The sequence below is a fragment of the Brassica oleracea genome, chromosome C1 (assembly GCF_000695525.1).
Source record: "Brassica oleracea var. oleracea cultivar TO1000 chromosome C1, BOL, whole genome shotgun sequence".
NCBI classification, from domain to species: domain Eukaryota; kingdom Viridiplantae; phylum Streptophyta; class Magnoliopsida; order Brassicales; family Brassicaceae; genus Brassica; species Brassica oleracea.
The window spans coordinates 21,122,980-21,136,460 of NC_027748.1; positions in this window are offsets into that span (position 1 = coordinate 21,122,980).

A 13,481-nucleotide genomic window follows, 5' to 3' on the forward strand; every position below is an offset into this window, starting at 1 on the left:
ATTTTTATTTGTGAAACTTTGAATATTAATTAATATGATTTCAATTTTAATTTTAATTTCATATTTTCGAATTTAAATTTCAGAAATTTTATTTTTTTAAAAAAGTTAATATTTTTTACATTCCGAAGAAATTAATTATATTTTTTACTCGATTGATCGATGCGTTTTTGGACATAAATCCATTGATCGATCTGTTTACAAAAAAACGTTCGGAATATACCGAGGGACCGGTTCCTCGGAATATACCGAGGAACTGTTCCCTCGGTATATACCGAGGGACATTTCCCACGGAATATTCCGAGGAATATGTCCGTCGGTATATTCCTATCAATCGATGTATATATGTCCAAAAACGCATCGATCGATGAACGTCCGAGGAAATATCCCGACGAAGTTCTCCCTCGGTATATTCCGAGGACATTTCCGACAAACTAGTGGTCCTCGGAATTTCCTCGGAAGTTTGTTTCCTCGGAATTCCGTCGGAAAATTCCGAGGGATTTCCGAGGAAAGAAGAAATTCCGAGGAATTATTTTCGACGACTTGTTTCGTCGGTATGTCGTCGGAATAACGATATTCCGACGAAATTCCGACGATTTTTTCCCTCAGAATCCTTGCTGTTTTCTTGTAGTGAAGTGAGACACGGTTAAAAATTAATATTATATCCAAGGATTTTGCATTCAAATAGTAGTTTACAAACAAATACTTTATGATAATAATTTATTACAAAGCAAATTTAATAAGATTCTTCTAGAGTTTGTTGGATTATTAATAATATTGATAGCACAAATAAAGTTTGCTAATGAAATCTTCTAATGATGTCTGTTAATACGACCTGCAAAAGAAGATAAAATAATGTTAAAAATGATTAAATTGTTTTTAAAAAGACATTATATAAAAAGTCGGGAATCATATTTTAGTAGATTTCATGTGAAGTCTACTTTGAATTTATGCTTTTAATAAACTTCATTTAAGGTATATTAGCCTTAACTTCTAACATACATATTTAAAATCTATAGATCTAAGTATTAAATTTTTGGGTGGGGGAGATGAAAGGTTTGGAAGAGAATCTGCAAATATAAAAAAGACAAAATTTTGAGAAAACATAAGAACATAAATTACAATTATATTAGTAGTCTTCTAATGAAGTCTACTTAAAAATTATTGTTAGTAGAATTCATTTGAGTCTACTAGTCTTAACTTTTAAACAGACTTCATCAAAAGTATACTGTATCGAATAATTTTCAAATCTAAAAATTAGACTTCATGAGAAGTCTTCTTAAAATTTATGGTTTGGTAGATTTCATTAGAAGTTTATTGGCCTTCATTAGAAGTCATCTGAATCACATAATTTTCAGATCTAAGAATATGTATATTTAAGAACATGCAAATAGCTTCAAATCTCAAAAAACTTCAAAATATTTTTTTAAGCTGAAATAGTGGCAAATAAGAAAGGCATATAGTTTTAATCTATAACAAAATTTGGATATGAACACAAAAATACAAATATAAAATCTAAAGATCTAAGTTACGAGAGGAACAGAAGAAAACTATGAAAGAGAATACCTACAAAATAAGATAAAAGTACGAGAAAACATGAGACAAAAAAAAATTTATAAGTATATTTAGTAGACTTCTAAAGAAGTTCCCTTCAAATTTATGGTTTAAGTCTTATGAATAAGATTATTTTCAAATCTAAAATATGTAAATTCAGAAAACGTGAAAATAGCTTTAAATTTGTAAAAATTAAAATATAATTTATAGGAAAAAATATTAGTATAATAAATACATAGATTTTTAATCTATAACTATATTTGAATATAACATAAAATACACATTTAAAATAGGGCTTAAAATATATAGATCTAAATATTAAATTTTGAGAGAAGGAGATGCAACAATGAATGAAAATACTTACAAAGTAAGATAATATAGTAAGAAAGATATGAGAAAAAAAATTAAACTAACACTTTTCTTCAAATTAAAAGAGATTAGAGATAGGTGAAAGAGATCTAAAGAGAAGAGAGAGAGGGAGAGAGAGAGAGAGAGAGAGAGAGTTTTAGATAGAAAGGAGAAAATTATATAAACTTTTGCAGCCATTTTATAGAGAATGTTTAAATTTTCTTTATATAGGGAAACAAAACGATAACTAGGTTAAAATTTTGGCATATTTGAAGGATACTAATTTAAATTATGGAGTAGAATTAATTAGAAATTTAATATGATTTTTTATTTATTTAATATTCTTATAGTTTTAATATATGATTTCAAATTTTTTGAATAGTAATTTAAAGACTATTATTTTAATTTATTCATCCAAAAATTAATATTAATTAAAAATTATTTTAATTTTAATATCAATTTTAGTAGACTACATAAGAAGTTTAATATACTATAAAATTATACACTAAAATTGAGATTACAAAAATTAAAATGATTTTCTTTATTATTATTTTCGTCAAATAATATAATACTACTTTCATCAGTATCTAAAAAATCACAATTCTTGTAGTTTATTCATTTTTGTAATAATAAAATTGTATGAAAACTGAAATCTGTAAATATTATCCTAAAATTTGGGAATTTGGGTTTTTACCAGGTTAACGGGTGTCGGGTCACAGGCCAATACTGGGTTTTATCGGGTTTATAATAATTTTTTTTTTTAAAATCCAAACCGGATTATTTACGGGTCACCGGGTGTACCTGTTCAACTGCGGATACGGATCGGGTATGAAAACACTGGATCTAACATGAATATGCGCCTAGTCGAATGAAGTCCTCATCTTGTTGCGGAAGAGGATTGAAGAGGCCGTTATGACTGTTATGGTATAGCTCACAGACCGCAAGTAAAGTTGTCTGGCTCATTTCGTTTGTTTTTTGGGTGGATTTTCTTAATCAATAGCTCACAGTGCTTCACAATCTTGTCTCTCTCACACATTTCATGTTTCTTTTCTGGCCTGAACTCACTTTAGCTTTGTTAAACATTTCTCTCCACCAGAAATCCTACCTCTTACACACAGTCTCTTCTGATCATGAACTTGTGAGTCATACATAAAACAATTATACTTTCCCCATGTTTCTGTTCTTGTTCTGTCATGAGATGGAAAATTATCTCTATGACACCTTTCTCTAGAGATCAATCGATTGTATCAGGACACCTGCAAATGTTTTGAAGAAATTGCTAAATTGATACGTAATTGTTTCTTATTTTTGAGTTAGCAAAAATTGCAATATATAGGCAATGGATAAACCATACATTTGGCTAGAGTTTTTACATAATATCTCAAAGAAGATGTTTGTCAAAATGTAAAAACGATAACACAAACATTCATCTTATCACACAAAGTTTCATTTCTTTTGTGCAACAGAAGATTCATTAAGAGAGCATAGATAGAGAAAAAAGTACAAATGCTGAAATGCAATATTATATAGGCCTCATATTAATATTTTATGTGGGATGCAATTAGATAAAAACAGAAAGACTTCAACTTTTGGCTCCTCATTTGGCTTGAAAGAACTTCTCCCTGACAGATATTAACTCTTAGTCCATGTTCACTGGCTGGAGATTCTTCACAACACTTAAGTCCCACCTCTACAATCAGTGTCAAACACTCACTAACCGGGAAACCAACTCTGAGATCACTATTAAGAACTGATTTGTCTGTAATGTCCAACACCCTATTTTGCAACGCCAACTTAGTGTAGCTGTGTAGAGAAACGTCTCCCCAAAAGAAATCATTTGTTGGTCGTTTTCCGGTGAACATTTCCAAAAGAACACGAAAACTATACACATCACCATATATCGATGGTTGTCCTCCTATTCCATATTCCACACCATAATTCACAGAAAAAAAAAAAACTATGTTAGAAAGGAAGATAACATACTAATTTATTCATTTAAACCTTATACATGTGTGATAATAGGACCTGGTGCTGTGCTGGCTCCTCTGACACCAACCGAGCTTAGTTGGTTGAGGAAGGACTCTTTGACGCATTTGAGGAGAAGAAATGTGTTGCAACCAGGGTCGAACCTGAAGTTAACTTGGAAGAAGAAAGACCTTGTGAGTGGATGTAACATCGTGGATGCAACTCTGTAACGCAGAACCAGTGGATAAATCCTGTGGATGCAACTCTGTGGATGCCAAAAGTGTGGATAAACCTGAGTGGATGCAACGATCAAGTGACCATGAAGATAGCTTGGACCTGGACGTGATGAATAACACTGAAGCTGACTTGGAGCTACAAGGACTTGGTGAGTCGGATCCAATATATGATAGTAGATAAATTCTTAGCTGATCTACTCTAACCGATAAACTTTGTTTTAGTTAAACTTATATAATTAAGTATCTGTAAAATAATTAAAACTCATAGAATTAAATATTCAAATGTCAATCAATAGAAAACAATATTGTTTCCTTTTTTCTTATTAAGTTATAGTTGGTTAAGTATATCGGAAAGTAAAAAAGAAAATCTCGGAAAGTTTTCTTATATTATTACAATTAGATAAATATATAATATTATTCAGATATATTTTAGTAAGTAATATAAAATTAAACGTTTAAAAAGTTCTTGAGAACATATACCTATATATCATCTATAAAATTATGTATCGAAGTTGACAAATGTTTTACATAGATAACTATAATTTGATTCACAATTGGAAACAATAAATTAATACCAGTGATATTAAAACACATTATTGGTAACATTGTCTTTCATTCATACTTAGTATTTTAATCATCCACGCAAGTTCATAATGGTGTACTTTAATATTTTCCTGTTGCAAAACATTAATGCAATAATTCAGGGATTATTAATTATAGAAGTTTGTCGTGTATAAATATAAAATGGCAATCTTCGTAATTTTTCTAATAAGAGAATTATTTTTTTTAATTTGAACTGTGAAAAGAGCTAAGGTGTTGACACGGCATCATAATAAGCGATGTTACAACTTAAATATTTTAAAAACAATTCTTATAAATATTTTAAAATATTTTTTTATCAATTCAAGTATAATACATATTTTTCTTAAATTTTGAAATCAAATTATTTATATATTTTAATATGGTATCTAGTTAATTTAAGATATATATATATATATTTATATATATATATATATATATATATATTAATATAAATATCTATCAAATTAAATTTTAAAATCATATAATTTTATGATCATTTGTATCTTGTTATAACAAAAATTGAAGTTATTGACCACATGAACAATTTCAGTGTGAAATTTTAATTTTTTTTAATTTACATTAGTTTTTAAAAATTTAAAATATATTAAATACGAAAAAATTTAAATTTAAATTATTTAATTGTTTAATTTATTTTCATAATAAAAATTAAAAAAGAAGAGAATACACAAATTGTTATCAAATCTTTATTATGCAAAATCATTAATTTCATATATATTTTAGTCATATTAGGGAAATCCATAACTTTAATTTAAGAAAAGAAAGAATAATATTTTTATAGATTTTAAATTATTTTTATGGTTAGTTTAATAAAAGGTTTTTTTGCAAAATTGACTCCAAATTCAAACTCAATCGCAAAACTAACCTATGTTTTTTTTGGACATTCTTTTGCCCTATTCACCCCACAAGTTCAGATTATTGTCGAAAAAGCCTTTAAATTTTATTTTATTTTTTTTGAAAATTGCATTTTTACTTTCTCAACTTCATCATCTTCAAGTATTTACAATATTGTCATTGCCATCAATACACCAACCATCATTAACAACCCATTTGAAGCTTTTAATGCACCTCAAATCGATTTACACTTCTTCATCGATTTACACTTCTTCTTTCTCAATTCTTATGAACTAAAAACAACATCTCTTTCACTTTCTCTCCATATTCATCCAAAAAAACTCAAGATTTTGATTCTAAAATTTTTATTGTTCATAAAACCATTGAAACTTACAATTCTTGTTGGGTCATTTTTGTTTGAGATTATTGGGTGCTTGGAGAAGACTTATGTGTGCTAAACAAGTTATGTCACTAGTTGAAACTATGAAATCAGTTTTTTTTTTCCATATCTATTCGCCCAGACGACTTTCGGGTAAGTCTTCTTGCTGTAGGCGACTTACATGGAAGTCTTCTGGTCAATGCAGATGTTAGTTTTGCAATTTACTTTAAATGTGGTTTTAGAGACAACTTACATGGAAATCGTCCATCTTTGTTTGTTAAAAAAAAAATCCGAGACGACTTCCATGTAAGTCGTCTAGGGTAAACGGGTTAGTTTTGCATTTGACCGGATTGTGTGAGAAATAAGTCGTCCAATAGAAAATTAAAAAAAAAATCAATATTTTGTTACTTCTAAAGGATCTCCATGTAAGTCGTTTCAGGTTAATTTTGTAATTAAAAAATAAAACATAAAAAAATATTTTTTTTCTACACGACTTACACGGAAGTTGTCCGTTAGACGAGTTACACGAAAGTCGTCCATGATTTTATTACAAGATTCTGATCAAACCTTGCTTATCTTGGACGATTTCCATGTAAGTCGTCGGACGGACGACTTCCGTGTAAGTCGTCGGACGGCGACTTTCGTGTAAGTCGTCTAGAAAAAAATAATTTTTTTTTGTTTTATTTTTCAATTGTAAAACTAACCTAAGACGACTTACATGGAACTCGTCTAGGTATAACAAAATATTGATTTTTTAATTTTTTACTCGATGAAAAGTCAAATTTCTGACACAATCCGGTCAAATGCAAAACTAACCCGTTTACCCTAGATAACTTACATGGAAGTCGTCACAAATTTTTTTTAACGAACAAAGATGAACGACCTCCATGTAAGTCGTCTAGGTTAAAAATCAATTGCAAAACTAACCCAAATGGATGAATTCCTAAAAGTCTACCAGACGACCTACTTGGAAGTCGTCTGCGTCAATGTTTAATAAACTTTCATTTTCTCTAAAACTATAACAACTTTTTATTTTTTTTTGTTAATTCATGTATATTAGTCGATATTTGAGCTCATGAATGAAATTCATAACTTAATTGATTTTAATTATAAGTTTACCGATATTCATGTGTATTAATGTTTCCAGAAAACTTGTCAAAATATTTTTTTAAAAAATTATAAATTATTTTTAAGATCAACTATACCAGAAGACTTCCATGGACGTCGTCTAGACGACGTACAGTATCTCCGAAGACTCAGAAGACTTTCTGGGGCTATATTCGTAAAAATGAGTTTTATTTCTTGTTTGGTCACAAGGGGTTGGCTGTAATTTCACAAGGCTTTTGAGTTACTTTTGCATTTTATTCAACTTTAGGTGTACTTTTGTAATCAAAGTCAAGTTTTGAGTTATATTTAGTAAATTTCTCTTAATAAAAAATATAATATATATTTATGTGGACTAATTTATTTTTTCTAAGGATTGTAAAACTCATTTTAGTGACGACACATGGTAACAATTAAATGTTGTAGTGCTTCTCTTTTAATATACTGGGGATGCAAAGCTTTCTATAAATATTTTCTATTTTGGTGAAACCATAAAAATCGTGATTTTGAGACTTGGGTCTCTTTATGACTTCGTTGACTTAAGCCTTATGGCTTTGGATAATATATTATATATGTATTAAGGTTATCAATTAGTAAGAACGTGTAACTTACACTTTGTAGTATGACTTCGTTGACTTAACTAACCATCAATCATGTGGACACATGATTATTTACATTTCAACAAATTAAAATAACAAAATTCTTTCAAATTTTGTGAATTGCACTCCAACTCAGTCACATTTTTTTTTTTGTAAACTGACTCCAACTCAGTAACATGCATGGAGATTAATATTAATATCTCATCATTTTCATTTTAAACATTTTTCCAAATTGGTATTGATGAATTAATCCCTTCAACGTTCTATAGAGAATCTTTATACAGTTCACTCACTTAAACGTTGGCTTTTGATATACGCATCTACACGTTGATTTTGATATATATATAATAAAGTCAGAAAATCTGGATTTAATAACTTTCTTAAATGTTTTGGTAATCTATCTCAGTAGATATTTTCTTTAAGACGATGGAGCTCGGTACATTATCGGAACTCTTTAAGCTGGAACTTCCAATTAGCTACAAGATAACTTTTTAGTGACATTTTACATTAACGACCAGCGGACACTACAAAAAATTTTCACATTGATAGCACATTGTTATAACATGTTTTACTGAACTGCTATTGTAGATGCGTTTGAAAGTTCTGTACTATATAATAGCATTTGATAAACGCTATGATAAAGTGAAGCCTAAAATAACACTTAATTAATGCTATTTTCAAGATTAAGTGAGCGGGAAGATAAATCCCTTGTTCCGCCAATACTTAGCGAAAAATTATATTTGAGCGTCAAAAAATTATTTAAGCGGCTTCAGTAATACTTTCAAAGACATATAGTAGATTTTTTTTAACGCTAAGAAAAGCAATTTTCTAACATTATATTTCAAACAATATAACTCTAAACTTAAACTACATACCAAATCATAAGCTCTTTTTTTTTTTTATATTTAAACACAATTTGTAATTTCCAAAATTCTTTAATTTTATAACTAAATCTTAACATTTATATTTAATAATTCATTTTACCATTTATAACCATAAATTAAAAATTAAAATTCCAAACCCTATATATAAAAAACCTATTCCACAAACCCTAAATATACTTTAAACCCTATGTACTATACCAAAAATTGAAATATACATTGTAAAACTAATATTTTTCAACTTAAACACAAAATCTTAACATATAAATTACAAACACCTAAACATTTTCTTAAAAAAGTTCTAAAATCTAAACATAAACTTTAAAATTCTAATCTTTTTATACTATAACCTCAAATCTTAAAATTAAAATCAAAATTTCATCTTTTAATCTTATTCTATAACTTTCAAAACACAAACCTTAAATTTTCATTCTATAATTCATCTTCATTCTATAATTAAACTATATTCTATAATTAAACTCTATTTTGAAACATAAACCATACTTCTCAAACATTGTCTTTATCATATACCCTACATAAAACAAACTCACCATACCTTCTATATTACACTCTTGTCAAAGACATAAAAGAAAATAAAAAATACTCCTAACTTTCTATTGGTTAAGATAGTGATGTGAGGATCGCCATTTTTGACCATTGATTAATTATAACCAATGGCTCAGATTCAATTTTTGTGTGTATCTTTCTCTCTCTCCAAGATCTCCTCTGTCGACTCATTTTTCTTCTTCTCTCCAGAACTTTGTCTCTTCGACAATCAATTTTTCATGTCTCAATCTTTAACAATCTCTCACATCCTTCTCCTCCATTGCTTCTCTCTCAATCATCTCTCAACAACGATGACACCAACGAGGAGCTCTGGTGTGACTAGCCCCTGAGTCATTCGTAAGCAGAGGGAGAAAAGCTCTGGTGTGGAAAGATTTACGGGTTGAGCTTGACAGCGGAGGAGGCAGAGACGGACATGTACTCTCCACCTCTGCAAAGGAGGGAGGGGAAGAAGACGCGGCGACGGCGAGATGGCGGAAGAAGATGGAGGAGAGGAAGATCTGGTGGAGACACAACAGCGAGCAAGTCCGAGCTCTGGTGTGGAGAGGACGATGACGACGGCGAGCAGGTCTGAGCCGAGGAAGAAGATGCGACGGCATGTGGAGGCATAAGAAGAAGAAGCGGCGGTTTGATTAGGGTTAGTTTTTTTTAGGTTTTTTTTTAATACGTTTTAGATTTGGTTAGTGTAGAGTTAGGGAAATCGTAGTGGTTTAACATTATTTTTAATATCTAGTTTAGTTTTGTAAACCATAATTTATTTGTAAACCAATTTATATTTATAAATAAAATTTATTTTATTTTTAATTATAAACTAATTTTCGATTTAATTTTTAATTATTTATTTTTATTTATAGCCATTTGTGGTTTATTGTAAAAATAGGACGAATATATGAATCACAACGAATATATGAATCACAATCAATTTGTAACTAAAAAATAGTGTTATAATTAAGTTAATAACAACATTCAAGTATTGCTATCGTATTTGCATATTTCGCAGTGTTGTAAAAATGCTATTGTAGAGGGGGTACATATGATGGCTACCGATGACATAGCATATGAGAAAACGCTATGAAACGTCTACTATAGCTTTTTCGTGAGCTAAGAAAGAATGTACATATTTCTTGTAGTGGGAGATTGTATCTGATTTGACCAAGTCCGTTATAAACGGTAAAGAGGTTTATAGATTCATAACAGACTTGGTCTAGTATTTTGAGTAAGGGTTCATAAATGCTTCTACATCGATAGATCTGGATTTCGAATCCCAGAGAAGACGTAATTATACGAATTAATAGAAAAAAACTTACATGAGATCTGCATCAAGACGCAAGAAGCATTATCAAGCGAAGATCCCATAGTACGGTTCAGCTGATTCAGTCAGACGTGAATCCTCATAAGGCATGTAGAATTGTCGAATGTAAAATTGTCTGTAATATTTCTCATAGTTTATAATAGCATAGTTATCTAGCACTTAAAAAAATCTTATAGATTTGGATTTTATAGTAACTCTAGTGTTATTCAATTAAGATTTTCTAAAAAAATATGTTAAAGTCTTATGTTATTGGTTTATGAATTTATAATAAGTAGTTAGAAGTTAACAAACATCTAGAGTTATGTTATTGGTTTATGAATTTATAACTGATTTTTTCATTAAAAAAATATGTTGTTATTGGATTCTTCATTTATGCAAATTTTCTTTATAAAATATGTTTATTAAAATATTGCAAGTAGATCAAGTATTCTCAAAGTCTTTTTTTTTTGTCAAATTGTTAATTTCATTCAAATGAGGAATACAAAGCTTACTACGAACGAACAAGAAATCCTCAGAAACACAAGCCAATAGAAAGATAACTAAAACCCACACCAGAGCAACTTTTGAGAACACGAACACGTTAAATCGAAAAACCCACAATGATGTTAACACACTATTGATATACCATGAATTTTACCCATTTTTAGCCATGGTATATAGGTGTTTTTAAATACTTTATAGTTGTTTTGAAGTCTTTTTAGTATGTTTTCAGGTTTTGGAGTGATTTGGAGAAAAATAGTGATTTTGGTGCTTTTTGGAGATAAAATGATAAAGACCCGTAGCTGATCATCGACCATAACTATCGATCGATAAGGCAATAATCGACCGATACACACTCCGTGTTGTCGATCGACAGTGAAGAGCACGGAAGCCAGATTGGATTCCAGGCGACTTTAAGCCCAAGTCTCACAAGAATTACCAGATTACCCATGACGAGTTTTAACCTAATATTTATGTGCTCTGCCATTGTTCTAGGCAACACACGCTTTCTTACTTTCATACAACAAAATACTTAGAGTCTTAGGTTTGGAGAGAAGATCCAATAACTCCTTCAGAGATTTGTGATTGGAACTCCAGTTTTTCTACTCTATTCTATCTTATGAAGATTTTATATCTCTTTGTTATGAATTGCTTAGTTGGGTCTGAGTAATTTTTTTTGTTAGATTTAGCGTTCAAATACTCATGAGGGATTAGCCCAAAATATAAAATTTTTAAGTGTTAGGAATATGAATCAACTAATTTGTTCTTAATGCCTGTGTTCTAGAGTAGCTAACTAGGACATTGCCTTTAGATAGTAGGGTAGAATTGATAGAAACAAGCGGAAGCTGATTTAGTTAAACCTAGTGAACACGTCAAACCCGTGCGATAATGCTCCCTTGAAGGTTCATCGATTGACAACTACGCTAGTTGCATCGATCGACGGGCTGAAAGGTGTATCGATCGACACCCCGTTGTTGGAATCGATCGACACTTTCTCAGTACCAACAAGCGACAGCTGAGGTCGTAGATCCGGCGATAGATAGTCTAAATATACGAAAGTTGATCGACTATTCTTATTGTTTGAGTTCTAGAATATCCATATATGCTTTGTAATCTATATCACTATATTCCTGATTGTCTGAATAGAAACCATAAGTCTAACGCTTCCCATATATGTCTTAAAACCCCAATCAATCAATCGAACAATTACTTGTTCACCCGTGCTATTTACTGCTTTAAAACCTACTTACCTAGCTTAACTACATGACTAGATAGATCTCTTGTGTGCCCTAGCTCCCTGTGAATTCGATCCATAAGTACTACAGCTGAACCTCTTATTTGTGAGAGTAAATCACTCCTCAGGGTAATTTGAGTGATATCAAATTTGGCGCCTTTTCCGGGGAGCATCCTATGGACTATCTGGAGAGGTTCGAGGATCTAGTTTTTGCTATCAAAGCCAATGGAGTCCGTGAGGACTATCTCTTTTGCAAGCTCTTCAAGTACTCACTTGCTGGAGAGGCTTCGCACTGGCTTAAGCAGTTACAGCCATGATCTCTTACATCCTGGGCCGACATCAAGAATGCATTCTTTGATGAGGCACGTCCTGAAGACTTGAGGAAAAAGATAGCTACATTCACACAAGAGCCTACATAATCATTTAGAAGCTCCTGGATCAGATTCAAGTAGTATCAGAGAAACTGTCCACACCTTGGATTCAATGAAGTGCAGCTTCTCAGCACTTTCTTCAGAGACATCGCACTGGCATATCAGATGGCTCTAGACTCAGCTAGTGATGGAAACTTCAACACTAGGAATCCAGAAGAGGCTGTGAGACTTATTGAGAACTTGGCATCCAGCAACAACATCAAAAACACTGATTTCGAAAGAAACAAATTGACCACTACCCTAGGGAAGGAGAAGCTGGAAGATGGTAAGGCTAAGCTGGAGTGTTCACAAGCTTCTCAAGAAACAAGTTAGCTTTGTAGAGGATGTAGAGGCTGTAGATTTCGACAGAGACATGGACGAAGAGAAGGATGTGAACTTTTTCAGTGGTTCAGGCTTTCAAAATCAGAGGTCTAGAAATAAGAGTGGATACATAAACTCCTACGGCAATGGTCAAATGAGTGGATACAACCAGAGTTCACAGTACCAGAAACCCTGCATCGGCAACTACAACAACAACAACAAACCTTATGGAAGTTCTTACTATCAGAATCAACCACCGCAGACTCAAGAGAGCAAGATAGAGTCAATGCTTGATCAAGTTCTTGAGGGTCAGCAGAAGTTGATGGTGAATTTCAATGGACAGATTGATGTTGTCTACACAGAGCTGAACTCAAAGTTTGAGTCTTTGAACACACATGTGAGAAAGCTGGAGACACAGGTGGTTCAAACAGGAGACATTATTAAAAGGTAGGAGGCCTTCATGAAGGGTAAAGGGGATGACTCACTGAAACACCACGTACATGCCATCATTGATGATGATTTCTTGCAAGTGGTTAAGCAGGAGAAGCTTCAAAAGGGAGACTTCCAAGTCGAAAGCTCCATGAGTTTCAGCGGTTTACATTGGTATTGATTGACGCCAAGTCACGAACATCGAGCGCGGAGACAGACGCACATTGATCGACA